Below are 11213 nucleotides of genomic sequence, written 5' to 3' on the forward strand. Positions count from 1 at the left end.
TTATATATACAGTATAAATACAGTATATATATATATATATATATATATATATATATATATATATATATATATATACCCCACATACATCCTGTATAACTGTACTGATTTGTTTAAGCTTCATGTCCTTGACTGCACTACACAGCAGTGGGCACACTTCCCCTGATTTACAGGAAATGAACCTATATTATGTTTCTTTCATGAGTGCTTGCTTGAGTGTGTGTGTTTATGTGTGTGTACTACTATCTGTGTGTGTATGTGGAATGTCGCGAGGGCTGCAGAGGTGCCCCTGAACTCTCCCTTGATAAAATATCCCATTAACCTCCTTCTATGGAGAGCGCTTATTGTGTTCCTCTCCAGGTGGCTCCAGGCCGATTGCTTTATTAAGTCTCTGGCGATAAACAGGGAAACGACGGCGACATGCGTGAGCTTTTAATTCACGACCAGAGCCGCGTCTGCGCTCCGTACCTGAACACAGCTTCGCTCGTTCCTTTTTAATCCAGCCCGGAGCCGACGGGACGTACAGCGAGAGGTCCCGCTGAATTAATCATGAAGATTCTGATTGATCTACACGACGGTTCGAGGTCTCCACACAGCGCACAAGCAACACACCTCACTACACAATCGCTTAATAATTCATATCAAACAGGCTTTGGGGTACGTTTAGGTATGTCTGTGGATATGAAGCTTGTTTTGGGGGAAAATGTATGTATTGTTTAACCCTTTGAACCCTAGCCTGTTTTGGTGTGTTTTTTCTTCGTTTTTGTCAGTTCCTCTTTCAGGTCTTATAACACAGTAATTATATCAGACAGACACATGCCCTGAGCTATTTTACTCCAGAAGCCATATAGCTGCTCAAAAATGTCATAATTTAGAATGTAAAAGGAAGCAGAATTTTTATATTTTCCTGGAACTGGGCATGTTTTGGTCAAAATTTTACCAAGTGCCTTTTTTTTTTTTTTTTTTTTTACTTATTTTTGAATGTATAGACTTTAAATATATTCACACCTAAGATATCTTTTCAAAAATGGTTAGACTAGAGTGTATATGAGTTGAAAGCATAAGAATATTGATGATAGTTCATTACATGGTTTATAACTTTGACAAAATACATGGAGAAACAGCATCAGGCGGATTTATGTTCTTGATAATCACACATCTAGGATACATGTAGATTACTAAAAATCTGACACTCAGAGCAGCCTATGCCTTTAAATTTTTTAATCAGGACACACAAAGAAAACTATATACAAAAATTTAAACTTCTTAGTCTAAGTAAATAAAAATGTTTAGTGCAAAATATCTACTTAAAATGTAAGTAGTAAAGTAGTAAAAATGTGCAAGTAAAATAAAAAATATATAAAGTAGAGCCATACCTAGCTTTAGTTTGAGTGCAGGTCGTTTCACACTTTTTCTGGGGACACTTTTGAGTCATTTACTGATATTATTTGGTTTGAAACATCATATAAATTTGTTTGAAGCACTAAAGGTAAATAATATTGGTTGGGGAAGGAGATCTTACTTTTTTAGGTGTTTTTCACAATGGGTTTCTTGTAGATACTTTACCGCACTTGTAGATGCTTTAAACCTAAACCAGACAAACAGAGTTAAGACTAAATAAAGTACAGCATATAATCATCCAGACCAGGTATTAAACTGCAGCCTCCCACAGGGTGGTAGCTTACTGGCAGGTAGTGGTCTTTTTTTTTAAACATATTTTGCACCACTTTAAAATAAGACTAACTGTATATATAACAGGGTTTCTAAATGGTTTACTAAGCCATGTATTAATGATATTATGCACCACTTGAAAGTAAGACTAACTTTATAAAGGGTTTATAAATGTTTTTAAAGCCATTTATTAATGGTATTATGCACCATTATAAAAGGTTTATAAATGAATGTACCACTTTAAAATGAGACTACCTTTATAAAGGGTTTATAAATAATTTATAAAGTAATGTACTAATCATATTATGCACCTCTATAAAATGAGAGTAACTTAATACAAGGGGATAATGAATACATTTTTAAATTTATTATCTACTACTTTATAATAAGCCTGGCAGGTAGTTTACTGGCAGGTAGTGGTCTTTTCTGTTGCATCAACATCTTCAATGTTCCTTTTCCAACCTGCACTACTATTGATAATTATAGATTAATGTAAAGCTCAGGCAGAAAACTACCCTAAAGTATCACTCTATTACTCTAAAATACTGCACGATTCCCCACAGAATGAAATTTTATGGCCACACCCTATTTGGCCGCTCTTCTCCAATCAGCCGCGACTGATGGCAAACCCATATTTATGACCAGCCGGATCAATACGGCGCTCATATCATTTGAGTTCATTCACTTCCCTGCTGGAGAGGATTCAGGATCTATGATCTTTAATAGTATTCATTTGGTTTCTGTTCTAAAACAATTACGCCTCCTCCTCTGGCCCAGATAACGCTGCGACTGGAAATTGAATGAGGTATTAAAGTACATCAGTAAGAGGAACATCAAAGGCTTTTGAAAAGTATTAAAAGCTACGAGGAGCTATTCATTCGAGTCAGGTACGAACACGAGGAGGTGGATGGGATATTATTATCGGCGTTAGGGAAAGATGAAGGAAAGAGGATGATCTGCTGTATTAAACTGAAGGACTGGCCAGAATCAAATTTCAATGAAATATTGATTTACTGAGATGAAAAAAAATGCCATAGACATTCTTATACCCACAGAGAAATGTTGATTGTGAACAAAAAAGAATAATAAATAAATAAAAACACTTACTGATCTCCTAATTATCCTTTAAAATTCTAACAATCACCACTTCCTTTCTAAACATCTGTTTTTGTATTTTATTTTGTAAAAGTATTTTTGTTATCATTTATTATTTAGTAACACTTTGCAGCAAGATTACAATAACTACTAATACATTTAATACAAATGTCTCAATTAATTATTAATCGACACTAGTTAATCAATTATTTGTCATTGTAGAAATATAACTAACGTCTCATTAATTTTTTTACAACATTCTTAAGCATTAAAATGTTTAATAATGCAATGTTTAATAATGTCTTAACTGGTGCCAACCTATAAATACTTCAAACTAGAGCTGAGCGATATGGCCCAAAAAAAAAAATCTTCGATTTTTAAAACAAAAAATCCGATTTTCTATTTAAATCGATTTTTTTCCCCTACTAAAATCTCCTAAAAGTCGCTAAATGACATCATCGTCTAATTTGCATAATACGTGTTTTTGAAGCTGTAAAGGATTAACATTGTGAGAGAGAAAAAAGTGAAACATTAAATATGTTAGAAATGATACAAATAAACTTCAACAAATGAACAACTTTTTTTTTTTTTAAAAATAGTCTCAAAATAACTTAATTTTTACGTAAATTACATGAATCAGTTTTTTGCCGTGTTGTTAAATGTTATCATAAGAGCAGTTTTATATTTTATTTTATTTTTTTTAGCTTTCTTAGGTTTTATTTATTTTCAAACCTATTATAGACAAATTGTTGTGCAGGAGGGAGGGAGGGAGAGAGGGGCGGGGCTGCGTGCGGGAGAGAGGGGCGGGGCTAAGCTCAGGGGAGCGTAGGTGGTGAAAATAAAAACACTTCGTCCTTAACTGTAAATTCAAATTAATCAATAAAATCGATTAATCGCCCAGCTCTACTTCAAACATTACCTAACCATTTAATAATGTGTATTACTAAATTAAGTACTGATATTTGTGACCCTTATTGTATGTATTGTATTGTATTGAAGTATTACATGTTAGTTTTATAAATATTATTATTATAGCCAGTTCAAATAATTCAGCTTTAATTTTGCTGCTTTATTGTAAATTATTTTAACAATAAATTTTGTATTTTGTAATTCATAAAATTTATGTCTGAACTGTTTATTTGCTAAATTTATAGTATACAAACATTAAACGTGGCAGGTGCAAAACTATATTAAATATTAAATTATAATATGTTAATTTTGGTAATATGAATTGTGTTCTGAAATGTGCAGAAACTTTTTGTTTGACTATCTTTATAAATAGTTTATAAAGGCATTTAGTAACACTATTATTTAGTACTTTCAAAATAGGATTACCTTTATAAAGGGTTTATAAATGATTTATAAATGAATGTAATAATAATAATAGTCTTAGTTTAAATAAGACTACTTTTATACATTGTTTCTAAAGCCATTTATTAACAATAGTATTCACCACTTTAAAATACGATTTTTTTTAAATAAAGCGTTATAAATGGTTTATAGATGCATTTATTAAGGATATTATGCACCACTTTAAAATAAGACTTTCTTTATAAAGGGTTATAAATGGTTTATAAATGCATTTATTAATGATATTTTGCACCACTTTAAAATAAGACTACCGTTATAAATGGTTTATAAATGTTTTATAAAGCCATTTATTAATTATATTGTGCACCACTTTAAAATAAGCCTTCCTTTATAAAGGGTTTATAAATCATTTATAAAGGAATGTACTAATCATAATATGTGCCACTTTAAAATAAGAATAACCTAACACAAGGTTTATAAAGGGTTTATAAATATGTGTTTTAATGTTATTATGTACCACTTTAAAATAAGCCTAGCATTCTAAATGGTTTATAAATGATCTATACAGGCATTGATTCATGAGAAGAAGGAGAAATGAGAATAAAAATAAATGACCTGCTAGGTTTAGGCTGTATATCGGGTTTAAATCCAATATATTTAATGATTAAGTTATCACATTTTAAAATACATATCTTAAAAACATCTTTAAAGTTCCACCTTATATTATTAGCTGACAATTTCCACCACATGCCAAATTCTGAGGGCTAATTAAGAGTAAAAGTCATATATTACAAGTCTCAAATGTCTGAAATGATACCCATGCTCACATGTATGTAAAATATATATTTAGAGGTGCCTGAGGTTTAAAAAACTTAAGCAGAGTGGACGGAACAGACGGCTTAAGTGCGTAACTTTCTGGCAGCGCTGAATTCAGATGGTGTAGCCGGCCGCTCTATTCTGGCTTGATTTAGCAATGCAGGGCGGCTAATTTAAGCTGCGTCAGAGGGAGGCAGATTACCCCTCGCTGCTGAATTGTGCACAGCCTGATACGATTGCAGAGTTCTGGTGCACCACTGCTGGCAGCTCAGTCGCTCCTTCTCGAGCTTACCGAAATCCCCCCGATCCGGCGTACAGAATATCCCCCAAAGACCTCCGCGTATCCCCCCGCTGCTGCCGGAACAGCCGACAAAAGTAACATAATTGCTGGACATTTTAATAGAGTCGCTACACTGTGTGTTTGACAGGTTGGACAGATGTTTATATGAAGATAAATACTGCATTTGCTTCTGTAAAGATATACTAGATACAATATACTGTACGTCCAGATGTTTGTGTTCAGATCTACTACTAATGAATAGTACTTTCATCTACAGATGTGCGAAATGTAGGAGGTGTTAGTGTGTGTTGTGCTGGTGGTATGAGTGGATTAGATAGAGCAGTGCTGCTGGAGTTTTTAAACACTGTGTCCATGTTACTCACTGTCCTTCACTCTATTAGACACAATGTTAGAGAACACTAATGAACAAACAGCATCATGAAGACCAAGGGGCTAAACCAAAAGACACTGAGAAGAAGATTTGCCTTCCAGAAAGACAATGACCCTAAACATACAGCCAGAGCTACTGTGTAATTGTTTAAAACAAAGAATGTTTATGTGATTTTTATTTTGATACAAATGATAAAAACCATGAATCATTTGCATTCCACTTCCTAATTATGTACTACTTTGTGTTGAAAAGTTCAATGGGTATGAATATTTTTGCAAACCACTGCACATACACTGTAAAAAGTGATTCTAGCTCGAAGTAAATATTACTTAAAAAATTATATGAAACGCAAACAATTAAATTACTTTAATGTTGTTTATTTTTTTTTTACGTTTTCTGAACTTATAATTTGCATTATAAACTGAACTAAACAAGCTTGTCAAAATCTACTTAATTTTTTTAAGTTTCAAGCAACAATGTTGAACTGAGTTGACACAACTTTATTTGAATCAGTTCAAATTAAAAGAAGCTTTGGTTCAAATACAGAGCAAGACGTGCACCATTTACAGCCGTTCGACTGGCAGGTAAGCAATGTTAAATACATTTCTCCTAAAATATTCATGTCCAACCTAAAAGTTTACTTGCCAAATAACATTATAAGAGTCTAATTGTAGAAATACATACATCGTGGTTAGATAACTAGTCAGCCCTCACTTTTGGCTGACGTTTCTGGTGAGCTAGAAGATTGTTTGGCTACACAGCAAAATGCTAACGTGAGGGCTCGGTGTGTGGATAAGGACTGGGGATAAGAGTTAGCTTAGCTAGCTAGCTAGTCTGGAGAGCGTTTTTAGCGGGCAAAATGCTAACGTGGGGGCTTGGTGTGTGGATAAAGACTGGGGATAAGAGTTAGCTTAGCTAGCTAGCTAGTCTGGAGAGCGTTTATAGCGGGCAAAATGCTAACGTGGGGGCTCAGTGTGTGGATAAGGACTGGGGATAAGAGTTAACTTAGCTAGCTAGCTAGTCTGGAGAGCATATTTAGCGGGCAAAATGCTAACGTGGGGGCTTGGTGTGTGGATAAAGACTGGGGATAAGAGTTAGCTTAGCTAGCTAGCTAGTCTGGAGAGCGTTTTTAGCGGGTAAAATGCTAACGTGAGGGCTCAGTGTGTGGATAAGGACTGGGGATAAGAGTTAGCTTAGCTAGCTAGCTAGTCTGGAGAGCGTTTTTAGCGGGTAAAATGCTAACGTGGGGCTCGGTGTGTGGATAAGGACTGGGGATAAGAGTTAGCTTAGCTAGCTAGCTAGTCTGGAGAGCGTTTTTAGCGGGTAAAATGCTAACGTGGGGCTCGGTGTGTGGATAAGGACTCGGGATAAGAGTTAGCTTAGCTAGCTAGCTAGTCTGGAGAGCGTTTTTAGCGGGTAAAATGCTAACGTGGGGCTCGGTGTGTGGATAAGGACTGGGGATAATAGAGTTAGCTTAGCTAGCTAGCTAGTCTGGAGAGCGTTTTTAGCGGGCAAAATGCTAACGTGGGGGCTTGGTGTGTGGATAAGGACTGGGGATAAGAGTTAGCTTAGCTAGCTAGCTAGTCTGGAGAGCGTTTTTAGCGGGTAAAATGCTAACGTGGGGCTCTGTGTGTGGATAAGGACTGGGGATAAGAGTTAGCTTAGCTAGCTAGCTAGTCTGGAGAGCGTTTTTAGCGGGTAAAATGCTAACGTGGGGCTCGGTGTGTGGATAAGGACTGGGGATAATAGAGTTAGCTTAGCTAGCTAGCTAGTCTGGAGAGCGTTTTTAGCGGGCAAAATGCTAACGTGGGGGCTTGGTGTGTGGATAAGGACTGGGGATAAGAGTTAACTTAGCTAGCTAGCTAGTCTGGAGAGCATATTTAGCGGGCAAAATGCTAACGTGGGGGCTTGGTGTGTGGATAAGGACTGGGGATAAGAGTTAACTTAGCTAGCTAGCTAGTCTGGAGAGCGTTTTTAGCGGGCAAAATGCTAACGTGGGGGCTTGGTGTGTGGATAAGGACTGGGGATAAGAGTTAACTTAGCTAGCTAGCTAGTCCGGAGAGCATATTTAGCGGGCAAAATGCTAACGTGGGGGCTTGGTGTGTGGATAAGGACTGGGGATAAGAGTTAACTTAGCTAGCTAGCTAGTCTGGAGAGCGTTTTTAGCGGGCAAAATGCTAACGTGGGGGCTTGGTGTGTGGATAAGGACTGGGGATAAGAGTTAACTTAGCTAGCTAGCTAGTCTGGAGAGCATATTTAGCGGGCAAAATGCTAACGTGGGGGCTTGGTGTGTGGATAAAGACTGGGGATAAGAGTTAACTTAGCTAGCTAGCAAGTCTGGAGAGCGTTTTTAGCGGGTAAATTGCTAACGTGGGGGCTCAGTGTGTGGATAAGGACTGGGGATAATAGAGTTAGCTAACCTTGCTAGTTTTGTTTTGTATTTGTTCAAAATTTAACTTGCCTGTTGACCATATTTTTAGATCCACTTAGCGATTTAGTTATTTCACACTGTTTTGAGTTGTGCACTTGTTCATTTAAATATCAAAGAGGAGTTCCAGGGCATAACTAACGTTACTTTGCATCTGGAGTCAAAATTCAAGTTAAAGCTTGACCAGTATACGTTACACAAAAACTTCTCTATCTTCAGTGCCAAGGCCGGAGCGTCAGGAAGAAGAATGCAAGGCATAATGAGCTGTTTGGTTAAGGTAAGTTTATTTTTATTTTTAAATAAAGGTGCCAATAAATGTGCAGTACTGTAGGAATGTTTTTGTTTTTCTTACAATTTTAATTCACGTTTTTTGAGAACACTGTAAAAGAGATATTTGAATTAGCAACAGATTTTTTTAGCACCCGACATGAGTAATCTCATTCTCAGGAGAAGCTCCATCTTTGTTGGATCTTGTTGGAATAAACAACAATGAGCCTGTTTGTGGCACTTTATTAAGAACAAAAACAGCAGCATTACTTGTGCTTTTATAAAATTGATTAAAAAATGTTTTGTTTGTCTAGGGAGCAGTCACCACTGAGCCTGGTGGAGTATGTGGGGGGAACATGGCCTGCTCGCAGAACACTTTGTAAGTAAAATCTGCAGTGATTGACATTACAGTGAACTAAGCACCATTTGGGGTAGTACTGTACTAGAGGTTTTAACATTATTGACTACAGGAGCATATGCATGAGCTGAAAGTAAAATTCTCACACAATTACCCAGCAGTTCTTTAGAATTCTTTTTTAAGGGTGCTAGTTGTGCCAGCTCACAGTTGTGGCGCACAGATATTTTAAAGTAAAGATCAGTTATGCAAAATTATTTTTACTGTTTGGTTTGTTGACATTTCTCAGGGGTGGCAATGTTTATTGTGTTTATTAGCGTTGTAACTTTATTTTAAATAACATTTATCTATATACAGTACAGTGCAATACATAGACCACCCTTTGTGCACTGTGCGAGTTATTCAGAACAGAACATTGCCCAAAAGATCAATAAAACATAACTTTTTTTTGTATTTTAGGTGTATTTTCTAGTTCACAGCTGCAAAGTCCAGATTTGGGCGTTTGTTGCTGTTTTTGCTTTTCACAATCCAAGTGTTCCCTTGTTCTATTGTGTTCAAGTGTGGAACAAAATATTTGTGTATTTATTTTAATTTCTCATTAAAGACACATTTTTTCAGACTCATAGCATTAATTGTCTGATGGACACATCTGAAACCATATATTTCTTAAGGGTGTTCTATAACTTCAGTAAATTATTGTATTTGTTTAATTCTCCACTATATTTTCCTGTTACTATAAAACATTCACTAAACCTAACAGTAACTTCAAACTACAAAATATTCCCTTTTATCCTTATATTTAACCCAGGGGAGGGCAATACATTTTTCCAAGGTGCCAAATGAGGAATTGCAACGGTTTTAGAGGGCCAGACTATTATACATAGCTTGGTTCTGCACAATACATGTATACTGTAGGGTTGTACAGCATTTATAATAATAAAGCAATAAATGCATTTGTATGTTTGTTCTACCTCAGTTCTTTTTTTAGCTCAGTGAGAGAAATCTGGACTTTTTGGGCTTAGAGAAGTGCATTAATGTCAGGCTGAAAACCTGTTTTCTAGGACTCCAAGCTGTTTTATTTTTCAGAATTATTACTGGAAACATACATAATGAATACAATTAATGTAAGACTTTTGAGGTGCTGTTTGATTTGCTTATTTCATAGCACAGCATTCTTTTTAGGTCATTTTTTAAAATATTACACTTTTACAGATCTGGTTAAATTATGTTTATTTAGCTGTAAAACTAATTTTTGTTCCATTTTCATTCTCTGCAGGAGAAGCGCAAACCTACGTAATACACTAAGATAATACACCGTTTAGATGCGTTCGAAGGTTTTCGGTGCTGATAGCGCAACTTAGATTTACTTTTCTCTTCTAATTTAACAACAATCTCGCATGGGCCGGTTCAGCAACCCTAGTTAATTTAAGGACAAAGTATGTCTTCAATTATTTTTTTTGTAGATAACCATCTACATTTGTATTTTTTCATTTTTTAACAGGATGAGGGTGAGGTCAATATTTCACAGCACATCATGAAGATCTTCACAGTGAAGGAAGAGGGTGCAACAGAGGATGAAGGTATCTTTGAGGGTCAAGAGGTACTGGCTGGTCTTGGAAATGTCCCACAGGCATGTGCTGCACTTCTGGGGTTCATATATGCCTTGAATTTGCAGTACCCTAAACCACTGACATACACATTGGAAGTGTTTCAGAAGCTTTTTATGGAACAGGATGGACTGAAACTTTCTCATAAGGTGCTGTCTCTTAAAACAACAGCTGTTAATTAAGCCTTGCTACCTCAAATAGGCTTGAAGGAGAACGCTGGTGTAAAGTTGACTTGGTGTAATAAAACATGATAATTTTTTTTTTACTAAAACCTGCCAATAAATGCAAAAGTGGTTAAAAGTCTGAGAATTGATTTATTTGAGTGGTAAGTAAGTGTAGTTATATTTTAAGAAATACAAAAGCAAAAAAATTAAGGCAATAGTTTGCATGGATCTTTCTATGTCGGTAGAACTTTAACAAATTAGTTAAAACAACTCAAATTCATAGATTTTAATTTTGATTTAATGTAGTTGTGTTTATTAAAAAAAAAATAGTAGAAATAACTTAAATATTTTAAGTTAATGGTAGGTAAAAAAATAAGTTGATATAACTTGGTGTTTTTTAGTTATACTATGATAATTTATTTAAGTATATTTTAAGTGGCTTAGACAAGTTCCATTTACTTAAAAGAACAGAAAGTTATTTCAACTCAAAAAGATCCATGCAAACTATTGCCTTAATTTTTTTAAGTTCTTTCAACGCCTCATTTTTTACAGTGTAGATTTCACCCCCATCCTCTATTATGGGTGCATAGTCTCCTTGTCCTTTACAACTGACTCTAGACCTGTCAACGTCTACATCTGACTCCATGTTAGCTTTGCAACACCCCCTTGTTTATTATCTAATCAAATTCAAAGGATAAATTGCATTGCTCATTGGAAAAAAAATCCCATCAATTGTCATTTGTTATACAAGTAGGAAGGTAAAGACACTTCATATATTTAACCTTAAAACACTAATATTAAAATTAGTAACACCATCACTAACGTTGGGTA

General features: G+C 35.4%; 1 long non-coding RNA gene across 1 annotated transcript; it reads left to right on the top strand.

The window, feature by feature from the left end:
• Positions 1 to 5857: 5857 nt before the first annotated feature.
• On the top strand, positions 5858 to 10202 carry LOC125804610 (uncharacterized). Its single transcript, XR_007440737.1, has 3 exons — positions 5858 to 6145; positions 8209 to 8635; positions 10113 to 10202. It is a non-coding gene; the product is annotated as an uncharacterized LOC125804610 (long non-coding RNA).
• Positions 10203 to 11213: the final 1011 nt, after the last annotated feature.

Source organism: Astyanax mexicanus, chromosome 9 (genome assembly GCF_023375975.1).
Source record: "Astyanax mexicanus isolate ESR-SI-001 chromosome 9, AstMex3_surface, whole genome shotgun sequence".
NCBI lineage: Eukaryota > Metazoa > Chordata > Actinopteri > Characiformes > Acestrorhamphidae > Astyanax > Astyanax mexicanus.